This window comes from Marmota flaviventris, chromosome 11, assembly GCF_047511675.1.
Source record: "Marmota flaviventris isolate mMarFla1 chromosome 11, mMarFla1.hap1, whole genome shotgun sequence".
NCBI classification, from domain to species: Eukaryota; Metazoa; Chordata; class Mammalia; order Rodentia; family Sciuridae; genus Marmota; species Marmota flaviventris.
Window position 1 is genome coordinate 68,505,103 of NC_092508.1, and position 12,768 is coordinate 68,517,870.

A 12,768-nucleotide genomic window follows, 5' to 3' on the forward strand; every position below is an offset into this window, starting at 1 on the left:
CATTACAAAAAAAATGACAAATGTTTAGGTATTAAATCACTCAATTCTAATGCTCAACATAGGTCCATACTTTAGGTCCTCCTCTGCTAGATCAAGGACTGTAACAAGAGCTACAAAGTTTTTCCAATGTTAAATATGAGAAATGATTAATTTAGTGTCCATTCCAAAGTACTAATTTCTGATGATCTAATGAGTACCTCTTAGCTCATTTTATCAAGATTGATTAACTCTCCATTTCTCTGTAAGTTTAGTAAAGCCCTTTTCATCAAGATAGGCAGGGTCAAAAGATAATTATTATTCAAAATGTTCAACATTAAAAATAAACAGATACTTTGGTGCTTGGAATGGATCTTAATAGACAGTATCTTAGGCACAAATATTCACTATCATTTACTTTCAGACAGCCTGCTATTATTGTACATTACTTACATTAACTGTTACTTTAAAAATGTGGTTATATCAATTGCACCAATATATGATGGACCATTGGATGATTAATTTTATTATTGATTTTATTTTTATGTATATATGACAGCAGAATGACTTACAATTCATATTATACATACAGAGCACTAATTTTTCCTGTCTCTGGTTGTATAAAAAGTACATTCATACCAATTCATATCTTTATACATGTACTTTGGATAATGATGTTCATCACATTCCACCATCATTACTATCCCTGTGCCTCCTCCCTTCCCCTCTCACGCCTCCTCCCATGCTCCCCCTTCCTACCCCACTATGAGTCAGCCTCCTTATATCAGAGAAAACATTTGGCATTTGTTTTTATGGGATTGGCTAACTTCACTTATCATTATCTTCTCTAACTCCATTCATTTACCTGCAAATGCCATAATTTTATTCGCTTTTATTGATGAATAATATTCCATTATGTATATATGCCACATTTTTTTTTGTCCATTCATCTACTGAAGGGCATCTAGGTTGGTTCCACAGTTTAGCCATTGTGAATTGTGCTGCTATGAACATTGCTGTGTCCCTGTAGTATGCTGTTTTTAAGTCCTTTGTGTATAGACCCAGTTGAGGGATAGCTGGTTCAAATGGTGGTTCCATTCCAAGTTTTCCAAGGAGTCTCCATACTGCTTTCCATAACGGGAGCAAATTTTTACCCCTCACACATCAGATAGAGCACTAATCTCTAGGGTATATAAAGAAACTAAACACCACCACCACCACCCCCAAAAAAAAAAAAAGAAAAAAGGAATAAGCCAATCAATAAATGGGCCAAGGACCTGAACAGATACTTCTCAGAAGATGACATACAATCAATCAAACACATATTTTAAAAATATTCATTTTCACTAGCAATTAGAGAAATGCAAATCAAAACTACTCTAAAATTTCATCTCAATCTAGTCAGAATGGCAACTATTATGCATACAAACAACAATAAATGTTGGTGAGGATGTGGGGAAAAAGGTACACTCATACACTGCTGATGCGACTGCAAATTGGTGTAGCCAATATGGAAGGCAATATGGGTGATTAAGTTTAACACTAAGTTTTGAAGGAAATCATTATGCTACCCTGTTACTTAATAGAACATAGTGCTTTGTACATAGTTGATGGGCTTTACACATCAACTATGTACAAAGAACATTGCAAAAAGAAGTAAGAAGATATTACTATATTGGGGATCATAGGGCATAAAAATTGTCTTTATGAAGTTTCTAATCTAGTTTTGGAGCAAACACAATGAAGAAAGAACTGTGCAATAGGAAATTCTGAGGTCATACATATTGGAATTCAGGCTATACAAACTATTTATAAACAAGAAATTCGTCAACTGAAATAACAAATATTTCAGCTAATCCCTACAGAATGAGGTTTTGCTTTTGTTTCTTTTTAAACAGGAGAAGTTAATACTATAGTTAAAGCAAAATATAACAGAACAGCAGATATTAGAAAGTATGGGGAGCTTTGGTCACTTGAGTATTTTGCATGAACAAATAAATAATCAGTTTTTGTTAGGAGACTAAGAGGAAATTTTCCATGACCTGCTTTTTTTCCTACTTCTACTGAAGATGTTTATATTATTTTCACCAGAATGATTAAACTTGGCTATTTCTGCTTTAAAGCAGATCATATATTACAAGTCTAATTATTTGAAACAACTAAATGTAATCAATAAAGAATCTGATGAAATACGAAATAACAATTATCAAATGATAAATTTTTGCCTCTCTCTTACTCGTTGGCATTCTGTTGATCATTTAAGAACTTACTTCCCTATTCTCAGACAAAATTTTACCCCTTCTTATTTTATATCCATAGTAATTTGTGTGTTTCTGGGACACAATAGCCAAATGATATATTAATTTCAGAATTTATTTAGTAATTTATTTGGTTTTCATTGTAGTATTGAATTGTATCAAACAATCAAAATTGTCCATCAGATTACATTTGCCTTTTTTCCTTTACTGGACAAATGCATTAAATAAATTTTAGTATTCTATCATAGGAATGACATTTAGATAAATATTTTCTCCTTTTGTGTAAATGTACATCTGTAAACTATAAAGATTTTAAGATATGAACATAGCCATAGTATATATTTTAATGTGGTTATTCTATTTTTAACAGTCTTCAAACATTTGTGAAAATACCAATAAAAACACACAAATTTTTATTAATAATTTGAAATATTTTCACATGATATTGGTGCATTGTCAAATGTCTGCTATCTGTTAAAGACATAACTTTTTTAAAAAATTATAGCTTAAATTAACTAAAGTGATAGTGATATTCTATGCAGTTATTTTCTTCCAACCACCTGGTATAGGGATAGGAAATATTTTATAACTTAATGTGATCAATAGTCACTGAAAAAGTGTGGCTCAGAGATATATTGCTTATCAGCAAGTTTATGTACAGTTATCAATGTTCAAAGCATTTGTACTGGTAGATATTATATTCTCTTTCACAAAATTTTAGTTACATTTTTATTAAAAATCATGAGTTATATATAATCATGTTTGATAAGAAAGAAAGAAAGAAAGAAAGAAAGAAAGAAAGAAAGAAAGAAAGAAAGAAAGAAAGAAAGAAAAGTGGTCATATCAATTGTATCACTATATGATGCACCATTGGGTGATTAAGTTTAACACTGGGTTTTGAAAGAAATCCTTTTGCTACCCTGTTAAAACACAGAACAATGAATGAAAATGAAGCCATTTGGAAATAAAATCTAGGTGAGAGGTAATCCTATTTGTGTAGAATTGTTTAGAAAAGTAAAATTTCCTCAAAGTAATTACCCTTAAATTTTTCAATTAGCCATTATGATTTTGATTTAATCATTGGAGATTTGAGTACTTAGTATAGTATGTCAATAAAATTATTGTACAAATATTTCTGACAGAAATTTTTCTTTGGGGAATTATGTAGAAATTGCATAAAATGAGGATATTTTATAACTTGAGTATGTACATGTTTTTTGGGGAGCATTTGCATTTGACAGAGAACAAGAAAATTCTAGTAAAACTTCAGATATCAAAGAAAACTTGTGAAAGTCTCTCTAGTCACTTTTCTGTTTAGGGGGACCATGATGCACAGTTTTCATCAGAGCCATAAGGAAATGCTGGCTGGGTTGAATTTCTGCAAATATGAAGGTTTTTCTGGTTTTATAAAAAGAGGATAGAAGAAGTCAATATATTCTTATCTCCCTTTTGGCCTCTTTATTTCTTCTTTGTGTAATTCATTTTTACCTGGAATTCTGACTAGAAGACTGGAGGTGCAGAGCTATTTTGTACCCCGGAAGAAACAAACTTGAGAAAAGAGGAAAACAGAAGATTAAATAACAAATTTCCATAGCAAATGCCTGAGCTGTCCTGCCCAGGGCTCCCTAACAAAGACTTGTTTATGGCATAAGACTGAGGCATCTGCGTCAAACACATTAATATAGAGTTTTCTGTTGCTTCCAGCTAAGTACAATTCTAACAGAAACACTTCTAATCACTCTAGGTAGTGAACTTCCTCCTCCATCACTTACTAATCTTATTTCAGCGCCAAAGCCCAGGAGAATGCCAATGTAACATTGCTTAATACAGATATCAGTGTTGAAAGTCTGTAAAAATGCCAGATTCTAGAACTATCCTAATTACTATAGAAATGAACTCACCACATAAAATATCACTCATAAATAAAATAACACCCCAGGTGATTTCTTTCATGAACTACGTAAACAATTGTTTAGAGCAAAGGATTCCCTCTACATGATGTTTCTTTTCTCCTCATCTTATTTTTAGCATATTTAATGATGAAATGTCTCCCAAATCTTGCATGACAAAATATCATAAAAATAAAAGTGAAAATATTTGAAGCAGGAATTTCTGACCTGAATTTATTTATGGATTATAATTTAACAAAACGATGAGAAATGACAGCAAAAAAAAATGACCTGCCAGGGAAAATGATTCAATATTATTTACTGCTATGTAACATTATGCTATGAAATAACAATTTGAATAAAAATGGTGAAAAAGTAAATCTTTAAAAAGCAGTAGAAAATCTATATGTAGTCAATGAGAATTATTTCCAATGTTTAAGTCTTTCCAGGGCTAACAATGTTAATGACTAATTCAAAGGAGGGCATACACCATAGTTATTTAGTAACTCTCTTTATGAAATACATTAATAGTATTCAGCAAAATAATTTAATGCAGAATACTTGAAATAAAATATTAGTGTAATACAATTTCATAATCATATTTGGTCCAAGATAAGGCAGAATATTCAGTTAGGACAAATTAGAGACAGAGAAATGGAAATTTCTCTCAGAAAAGATTAAATATGTCTACATTGGGTAAAAGCATGTGAAAGAATTTCAAGATTCAAAGTGCTATAAAGCATTACCAAAATGTGCTCGAATGTGCAGTATGGCTTAGATATGCAGTGTTGGTTAAAAAGAAACATTCAAATTAGTTATCAAATTTAGAAATTTAACAGATTTGGAAGAAGGAGTATGTTTTAGCAGTTAGGAAAGTAAGAGATTCACATATTAGATACAAAGCTCGAAAATGAAGTGAACGAAACTCATTTTATGACCACAAGCAAATCTTCTATTTCTGTTTTCTTAGCTGTAAAACTGGGTTGAGATAAAGAACAGTTCTTGGTTCCTAACCTGCCTTACTCAGTAAGCAGGAAGTTCCTTTCAGTCAGTGCAGAAAAGATTGAAAAAAGAAAGGGCACTAAAAACAAATAGTAATGCACAGCCTAGTTATATGTATAGGCCCTAGATTTTATTGTTAACCATCAATAATGACCATTTGCAAGTATGATTATCTTTAACTGATATTCAAGCACAAGCTACTTAATTATAAATATATTTTCCATCTGGTAATTTGAAAATTGAATTGATTTTACATGACCAATAAGTATGTTACTGTACTCCATATGCATATATATATATATATATATATATATATATATATATATATATGTGTGTGTGTGTGTGTGTGTGTGTGTGTGTAATATGTGTATATATATGTACTTCTTTATAATTCCATTAAAATGGATGTCATTATATAGTAAATTATTTATAGACACCTTTAAATTACTATGCATTTGCTATAAATGTGCATTACCCTGAATGAAGCATGTCTATGTTTTCTAGAAATATATTCTTATTGATACTTGAAAATTAGATAGTTTCTTCATGTTATATGGGTTATAAGTGTTGGTGTAGATTTTGGGTTATGCTATTTTAAATGGTTTCTGAATTCTGGACTATTAGGAATGACCTCTTCTAGAAAGTATATGGTAGAATCATAATTAATTGAATTCCTTCCTTTCTCTCTTTTTTTTTCTTTTTACTATTTCTTGTTTTCTTTTCTCCTTTTAATTCTTTTTTACTTTCCCTTTCTCCTCTCTCTTCATTTCTCTCCAACTCTTTCTTCCCTTACTTCATTTTTTCCTTTCATATTTTCATCTTCTATCTCTTCCATTCCCACTTGCTCCAGTCAATTCTGCCTCTCTTAACAGTCCCAACTGCCTTTCTTCGTGTCATCTTCCCTACCTTCTTTTCAAACACCCATTCGCATGTTCATCCTGCATGCTTTCCTTTCTTCTTTGTTATAACCATACTTACTGGACACTGCTATGAGGCAGATGGCATGTTCAATATTAGGAATCCTGAAATAAATAACACATGGTCTCCAAGAAACTGAGTATGTGTCTAAAAGGAAGGATGAAAAATCTAAAACTAAAAATCTAAATTCACACCAAAGACAATGGAGAAAGAGGTATGGATTGGAAAATGAGGCTGTGCATAAACTTCTATACTAACTTTCAGAGACCCCATGCAGCTATACAGTACAGGCTATAAGCCTCCTCCTTCACATTGCTAACATTATGCTATATATTATCACAAACATTAAGAATCGTTCTCTCTGAAGATCTCAGTCCCTTCTTTCAATAATTGCTCATCATATTGTCATTTAGATTTGTCAAAATAACATATGCTTGGGTTTTTTAAACTCTAGGTATTCCCAAGAAAGGCCTATCTTTAAAACTGGCCATTGGCTTGGTTTATTCTCAGGAATAACTGAGAATAAACCACTGAGTTCTTGGAATATTCTGCCTGGTAAGAGTGTTTTCTATACTCGAGGTCTTCGGCCATATGGTATCAGTTTAAAAGCTGAGTGCTAGAGCCTCAGCAACTGAGGTCAGTCATACAGGCATTGTGTCGTAGCTCTGTTGCTGATCTGTGATAAAAATGCTGGATACCAAAATCTCTGGTGAGCTTGCCTGGTTAGCAGCACTTCACATGCATGGTCATGCATTATTCCTGGGAAAATTAAGCCGTCTCCTAGTGGGTAGTCTAAGAGGTTACATCTGGAAATGTACACCTGGTTGTTCTGAATCTAAGCCTTGTGCCTTTTTTCTTTCTTTGTTTTAACCTGCTATTGAGGTTTCTATATGAGATGTTCCCCCAAAGCTCATGTGTGAGAAAATGCTAGAATCTTCAGAGGAGAAATGATTAGATTGAGAGTCATAACCTAATCAGGGGGTTAATCCATGGATATGGATTAGCTAAATGATAGCTATGGTAGGCAAGTGGTGTATGGCTGAAGGAGGGAGATCCCTGGGAGCATGCTTTTGGGGTTTATATTTTGTGTCTGATGAGCAGAGTTCTCTTTCTTTCTGCTTCCTTATTGTCATTTCTGGAGTTTTTCTCCTTCACTCTGCCCTTCTGTCATGATGTTTTGCCTCACCTTGAGATTTGGAATTGGCTGACCATGGACTGATTCTCTGAAACAGTGAGCCAAATTAAACTCTTCCTCCTCTAATTTATTCTTGTCAGATCTTTTGGTCATAGCAATGCAAAACTGATTAAAACATCTACTTTTCACTACATAAAATAATAACAATAAGTATAACAATTTTATGAGTCCTGTGAGTCCTTCTAGTGATCAACAAACCTGAGAGTGGTCTTAGGGATCAGGAATACTCCAAAAACGCCTGCCAATTTTATGATACTCTCGAGATAACACATTTCATTATAATTATACAAGATGATACCACTGGGAGAAACTGGGTGAAGGTCAATGACACTACTATGTAGTACTGTTTCTTACAACAGCATGTGAATAAATAATGAGTGATCATACACAAAAAGAAAAAAAATTAAATACATTTTTAAAATTATACCCTCACAAGGTATGCATTTTATTTCATATAAATTATACCTCAGTAAAATTTATTTTAAAAATTCTGGACCTTGACACATATGTTCTAAGACAGAATAATGAAAAGATGCTACAATTGTCAGTAAGAGGTTAAGATTGAAAAAAGTTCTAAGTTACTTTATTATTACTTTATTTGCCCTTCATATAATAGCCAGAATCATTTATGCATTCCCTTGATGATGGGAACTTTTAATACTAAATCAACTTTTTGTGATTTTCCACTTAGTTTGAATGTTTTCCCAAAAGACTCCTCAATCTCTCCCACAAATAAGCTTTCATAATTCAGCCTCATCATTTTTCCAGAAATGCTGAAACATGCTGTAAATCTAGTTATACACAAACTAGAACACCTTCTTCATAAATAAAAGACAAACTTAATAACCCCTACTCAATCAACTTAAAATATATTTATTGAGAGCTTATTTAATGCTAATTTTGTACCAGGATTTGCATAAATTAACAAATTATTATAAAAAAGATCCAAACCTTCCTGGATCTTACCATAGCTTTGTTACATGCTATGAGATCCTGATTAAATTTCTCATTCTTGCTCTTCTCAGGTTATTCTTAATGTATACGATTTTGATAATTATAAGAGTAAACATGCCAATTAAACCAATTTTAAGATTTATTTTTTGGGGGGAGTTCCAGGGATAAGTCCAGGGGTGCTTTGTCACTGAGCCACATCCCCTCTCTTTTTGTTTTTTATTTTGAGATAGGATCTTGATAAGTTGCTTAAGTCTTCTCTAAGTTGCTGAGGCTGGCCTTGAACTTTCCATTCTCCTGGCTCCTGTGAGTCACTGGCATTACAGGTATATGCCATCATGTCTGGCTAAGATATGTTGAGAGAAATGAAGTTTCATACACTATTTTCACTCATATACAAAATTATTTTTTAAATCAATCAATAAATCATCCTTTAAGCAACCTTACCAATATACCCTATCAAATTTTCATCCATAATATTCATATAATCCCTTACTTTAAAACTTATAATTGTGTATGTATTTTTCTTAAAGTATAACAATTCAGTTAGGTCACTAATTATCATGTATGTTGATTATTGATAAATGGGTCAGCAATATGTATATTGAATAGATTATCTGCAGAAATAGGTGCTATATTTCAGGGAAGGGACTGTCAACACCTCATCTCTACAGAAAGAGTTTGTTCTTATGATAAATATTATGTATTATCAATAAGATGAGCCATGTTAATGATTTGGATGGAAATCATGTGAAATATGTTTGTATAAAAGTTACTGAGTTAGAGCGAATAATAACCATTTGGATTAAATTCACATATAAAGTAGGTTATCAAAAATTATTTAAGTTTCTCAAGAAATATCGAATGTTCTAACTCAATATGCATGTGTTAATATATTGCAAGTATATGAAATGGTATTATTCCAAATTATTAGGATGGGCATGATTTACCAATAGCATTCTTTAATTATTTCTTGTGCTCCAAACACTCTATCTCATTCTCCTTCTTTCTGTCTCACACACATATGCCAATAACAAAACTTTAATCTAAATTAGATAATTCTATGTTAATTCATTAACTTACTAATTTAAGAGTGTAGAGTATTTCTATTGTAGGATAGCTGTTATTTAAATATTCACTAGGTGCCAGATTTTGTGCTAAGCCATGTATATCTGTTCTATTATTTATTCTTCACACAAAACTGAAAGTTAGGAATTGTTACACTGATTTTAGAAATGAAGCTATAAGTAAAATAGCTTAACCATTTTCATTAGTTTTTTCTATAAAAGGCAATTTGGTGTTAGAACACAATTTTTCCCCTGCCTGTTCTGCTATTCCATGCTGCACAGAAATATGGTTGTTTTAATAGATGACCTCAAAATTTCTGCCTCTTACAAAAGTCTAGAACTACATATGGCAATAGCAGCCAAAATCTGCTTAACTCAAAACTGTTAAGTTAGATAATTCATAAGTTAAATGTGTCCCAGTTAATAGGATAATACTCAGCATCTCCATAGAAGCCTACATTAAAATAGCCATTAAAATGTCACATTGTGTAATCAAGTAGTAAAATAGTTTCCTAAATTGAGAAAATTTTGCATTAATCAATTTGTTTTCCACATCTGTTTTGCCACAAATCACATAACTTATTTGATCTTAAAAACTTTCCTTTCTCTATCAAGATAAAAATGCCACAAAAATATTCGACAGTGTTTCCTGAAGATTCAAGCAATAGTGTATGATACTTGAGTAATTTCTAATATATATTTCTTAAGCAAGTTTCCAATAATTCTGTGAGCTTTTGTGCAGAATTATTTTTGTATAAAATTTATTAAGTAAATTTTATCATTTTTTAAAAGTTACATAAATAAATTCTATATAACTTAATTTAAAAATAGCATGGGTAATTAGATAATTTTGAAATATATATCTGAATTGATTCTTTATCTTTTCCCATAATTTGATTGAATTGACTTAATGGGTACACTTGATAGGATTTCAACAATTGGATTTACATGCTTTGTTCAAAGTTTGGACTTCCCAAAATGTCCAAAAATATTATAACTTATGAAATCTTAAAAGACATAAAATCTGAAGTTAGCTTTTTTCAGAGGATGAGAATGGAAGGAAGAATAATTTTCCAGCTAGCAAGCAGCCATGATTACTCTCCTCTAGTTTGATTCTATTATTGGCTGAATATAGATTAATGTACTTGTCTCCACTGTTCCAATATATAATGCATGAACACGATTACTAGGGTAATTTAGAAACAGGATGCCTTTAATCTTCTGCTCATATCAATCAATTACAATACATAGATTATAGAATGTTCTATGATTTTACACTGAATCATTAATAGAACTAATCTTAGAGTTAAATGAGGCTGGGAAAAAAATGTGAAGCCCACAGAGCTTACTCATATGCAACACTGACAATGGAACTTTAACTATCATGTGATTCATTAACCAATCCAAACAGGGTCCATTCTGAAAGTTATAAAAAGATAGAGAATAGCTCAACAAGCAGGAAGACAATTGTACTCTTAAAGAACAAAAGCAGAATTCCAGGGTTTCCAGAGTTAATAGCCTGTAAAATATGGTAACAGACTCATAATAAAAACATCTTGCCATATGAAAGATAAATATTGTGTTTCAAAATCAATTTGGAAGTGTCTATTAACTTACAGAAGTACTCATTCAATGAGTTTATATGTGATTAGAAAACATGTTTGTCTATATTTATTTGCCATAACTTACTGTTGTGTTATTACACCATGAAACCTTAAGAAAAATGAAACTTTATACAGAAAACCTTAATTAGAATCACACAGTATGCATTTATTGAGTTTTCTCTGAAGTCCTTGATGGGTTTTGTGAAGAGGATGAGTTTGGGTTTGATTAAATAGCTAAGTAGAAAAAGATGTTTTAGAGATAAAATGAAAATAGAACTTGGTGTTTCTGTGGGCATTTGATGAATATGATTGTTGTATAAGGACATATCAGGTCCACTTGCCTGAATTTACAGTTTTATTTTATGTGGCTGGATGTAGGCAGAGAGCAGTTGCTAAAGGCAGTGTCAGAGTCAGCACCACGGATAGCTCCACATATTCAGCACCTTGAAGAGGAATTTTCTTCATGTAAGACAATTTGCAGCTAGAGCACAGAATGACAGAATCAACTGCTCATAAAGTATAGAGGAGAGAAAAGCCATACATTGAAAAAGGATATCTTTTTATATCCCCAAAGAGACAGCCATACAGTAATAATGTAATGTTAGTTAATAGGAACATTCAACATTTCTTGGTAATGTGTTCTGATTCATTTTCATTGCTATTGAATGAAAGTAAGATTTGTTTAGGTTTTTGTTCTTGTCTTGATTTGTTGGTGTATATCTTCTGGACTATAATAGTTGTTTTGTTTATTTCTTTCTTATTTATTGCGACCCACAGGATTCTCTTTACTAAACTAACTCCTCTGCTTCTTGGCCATTCCCAATTCCACCCTCATTATCTCACTTCAGATATGAGGCTGTGATAACATATAGACCAGACTGACTCAATGCACAGGCAGAGGTGATTAATGGACTGCAAGAACCCTCCTTCCCCCCAAAATCTCTAACATGCAACTATATGTTTGAAAGGGATGGACAGAACCTCATTACCAGCTAGAAATTAGAGGTTTGTCCATGTTCTATTTCTTTAGAGCCAATAGGTTGCAAATACCACTTAGAGAAAGGATGTAGATAGGGCTATTATGAGAGAGGAGAAGATAGCATAAAAGAAACGGAAAGAAGAAAGAAAACTTAAAAAAAAAAAAAAAAAAAAAAACTTTGGAAACATGCTTTCCTAGCATGACTTGTCATATTTGATTCCCTAAGTCCCCAGGACTCGTTTGTACAAAAGCATATGTATTACCACGAGATTGCGCGTTGGCAGCCTCTGAGAAGCAAGAACGAAGAGGACTCTATTTTGCCCCCTTGAACCTTTTGCTATCCTAAACGAGATGATTCCTTAGAAAAGGTGAAGGAAAACAGAATGATGTGGCGAGTGTGTTCCTTTGATGAATGGGAGGTCACATCAAGACTGCTAACTCTTAGCCCCACCCACCTTTTGTTCCTTCCCCCTGGCGCCCAGCCTCGCCCACTTCAAACTCTTTGCTTGTTTTGTGCCAGTCGCTTTCACAGTCTTTGGCCCTCTCGTCTTTCTCGCAGCCTTTAGCACCTGAAGACCCAATCACCCCTCAACCTTGCAACTCCTTAGGGACTCAAGCGGTGTAACTGGGCATGCTCGGAGGCGCGGGCAGCCTTCAGTCTCTGCGAGGCGCGGTTCAGGGCTGAGCAGGAACCAGCGTGCCAGTCCAGCCCGGGCTTCAGCGCCCATCCCCGAGAATCTCAGGGATCCAAGCTGCACACTGACGCTAAACCTTCACTCTTGAGTGGCTCATCCTCAGTCTTCAACCTCTTGAGCGTCAGTACAGCTCAGACATTTTTCTCATTGAGGGACTGTCTTCCCACCTGTCTTTTCTTTGCAGCTAGGAGTGTTTTTAGCTACTGCGGCGTGAGGAGCTCAGGGATGGAGCCC